This window comes from Triturus cristatus, chromosome 6 (genome assembly GCF_964204655.1).
Source record: "Triturus cristatus chromosome 6, aTriCri1.1, whole genome shotgun sequence".
Classification (NCBI taxonomy): Eukaryota; Metazoa; Chordata; class Amphibia; order Caudata; family Salamandridae; genus Triturus; species Triturus cristatus.
In genome coordinates this window covers 77,716,174-77,719,103 of record NC_140589.1, presented here as the reverse complement: position 1 = coordinate 77,719,103, position 2,930 = coordinate 77,716,174, and positions in this window count along the sequence as shown.

Here is a 2,930-nt window from a genome sequence, read left to right as displayed (position 1 = left end):
TTTGCATTTTATCATCTGGTCCTGGTGGGGGAGGGATGGGGAGGATACAGCAGCTCATGGGGTTCAGGAGAGCTTTGCCCTAGCACAGGCCAAGTACAGCTTGTCCCCAGTGTTAGAAGAGGTATTAAAAAACACTGTGGGGCAGATGTACAAGAACTGGCGCATCTCTGCATATTAGCAGAGCTGCGTCAGTGAATTTGCGTCACGTAAAAAAAAGCTTGCGCCACCATGGATGCATCGCATTTACAGTGCGGCACACCGTGGCGCAAGGATAGACAGATGCACCACTACGCAGAATTTTGGAAAAAATGTGTTGAAAACGAGCGCACGTCCTGAGGGTCCGTGTGCCCGGGACAGGGGTCCCTCGTGCCCGGGCAGGCTCCCCGATCTTCCCAGCCTGGCTGGGTTGAGAAGCAGGGACCGGCCCCGGGGCCTGGGTTTCAGTCAGGGCCTGGGGTTTGGGAGCCCCCGTCCTGCGGCCTGCCAGGTGTCCATCTGCCCGGGACAAGGGTCCCTGGTGCAGAGCCCCGGAGACCTGCAAGGGCAGGCGGGAGCCCTACCGCTATGGCTCGGCTCGGGGCGTGCAGATGGGAGTCCTTTCGGTCCCGGCCATCTGGTTGCACCAATCCCCTCGGCCATCTGGTCGCACACAATGCTTTCCAATGGGGCGACCAGATGGCCGGGCTGCCCCCGAAGTCCCAATGGGGGCTCATTCTCCTCCCCGATTCCAGCCAGGTCTCCAGGAGGTCAGGCACATCCGGGCCTAGGGTCCCCTGAGTCTCTCGGTGCGCACGGGTTCCCAGAAAGAGGCGTAGCCTTCCTCCGGATTACTAGGGGCAGGGTATGCCGGGACACCCCTCCCGGGCTGGCAGTTCTCAGCCGGGGACCAGATGGGCTGGGCCCGGACGACACCTCCCCTCCATCTGGGGGCTCCCTCCTCCGGCCCACGGCGTGGCAAAGTGCCCGGTATGGGCTCCAGGGGTCCCGGGCAGTCCTCCCCCGGGCGTCTGGGCCCCAGGAGCGCCTGCGGGCCTCCGCATGCCTGAGGCCGAGCGTGGGGTCTCCGAGCCCCTCGAGCGCTGCAGTCCTGGAGCCCTGCAGCCCCCGAGCCCTGCAGCCCCTAAGCCCTGCAGTCCCCGAGCCCTGCAGTCCCCCGAGCCCTGCAGTCCCCCGAGCCCTGCAGCCCCCGAGCACTGCAAGGGCAGGTGGGAGCCCTCCCGCAAAAGCTTGGGGCAGGCAGATTGGAGTTATTTCAGTCCCGGCCTTCTGGTCGCACCAATCCCCTCGGCCATCTGGTCGCACGCAATGCTATCCAATGGGGCAACCAGATGGCCGGGTCAGCCTGGAAGTCCCGATGAGGGCTCATTTGCCTCCCCGATCCCAGCCAGGGCTCCAGGAGGTTGGGGACCTCCACGCCTAGGGTCCCCTGAGTCTGGCGGTGCGCAGAGGTTCCCAGAAAGAAGGGTAGCCTTCCTCCGGATTACTAGGGGCAGTGTATGCTGGAACACCCCTCCCGGGCTGGCGGTTCTTTGCCGGGGATCAGATGGGCTATGCCCGGACAACACCTCCCCTCCGTCCGGGGGCTCCCTCCTCCGGCCCACGGCGTGGCATCTGGTTGTACCTTTCCCCTCGGCCATCTGGTCCCACGCAATGCTTTCCAATGAGTCGACCAGATGGCTGGGCCGCCCTGGAAGTCCCGATGAGGGCTCATTTGCCTCCAGTATCGCAGCCAGGGCTCCAGAAGGTTGGGCACATCCAGGCCTAGGGTCCCCTGAGTCTCTCTGTGTGCACGGGTTCCCAGAAAGAGGGGTAGCCTTCCTCCGGATTACTAGGGGCAGGATATGCCGGGACACCCCTCCCGGGCTGGCGGTTCTCAGCCGGGGACCAGGTGGACTGGGCCCGTATGACACCTCCCCTCCCTCTGGGGGCTCCCTCCTCCAGCCCATGGCGGGCGTCTGGGCCCCAGGAGTGCCTGCGGGCCTCCCCATGCCTGAGGCCTAGCATGGGGTCTCCGAGCCCCCCCCGAGCCCTGCAGTCCTGGAGCCCTGCAGCCCCTGAGCCCTGCAGCCCCTGAGCCTTGCAGCCCCCGAGCCCTGCAGTCCCCCGAGCCCTGCAGTCCCTCGAGCCCTGCAACCGCCGAGCACTGCAAGGGCAGGCGGGAGCCCTCCCGCGAAGGCTCGGGGCAGGCAGATTGGCATTATTTAGGTCCCGGCCATATGGTCTCACCAATCCCCTCGGCCATCTGGTCGCACGCAATGCTTTCCAATGGCGTGACCAGATGGCCGGGCCGGCCTGGAAGTCCTGATGAGGGCTCATTCGCCTCCTCGATCCCAGCCAGGGCTCCAGGAGGTCGGGGGCCTCCACGCCTAGGGTCCCCTGAGTCTGGCGGTGTGCACAGGTTCCCAGAAAAAAGGGTAGCCTTCCTCGGGATTACTAGGGGCAGGGTGTGCCGGAACACCCCTCCCGGATTGGCGGTTCTTTGCCGGGGACCAGATGGGCTATGCCCGGACAACACCTCGCCTCCGTCCGGGGGCTCCCTCCTCCGGCCCACGGCGTGGCAAAGTGCCCGGGATGGGTTCCAATGGTCCCGGGTAGTCCTCCCCCGGGCGTCCGGGCCCGAGAGCTCCTCCCCGTGCCTGAGGCCCAGTCGTGGTCTCTGAGCTCCCGGGAAGCCGAGCCCCCGAGCCCTGCTAGGGCATGCGGGAGCCCTACCAGGAAGGCTCGGCTCAAGGCAGACAGATGGGAGTCCTTTCGGTCCCAGCCATCTGGTCGCACCTTTTCCCTCGGCCATCTGGTTGCACGCAATGCTTTCCAATAGGGCGACCAGATGGCCGGGCTGCCCTGGAAGTCCCGATGAGGGCTCATTTGCCTCCCGCATCCCAGCCAGGGCTCTAGGAGGTCGGGCGCATCCGGGCCTAGGGTCCCATGAG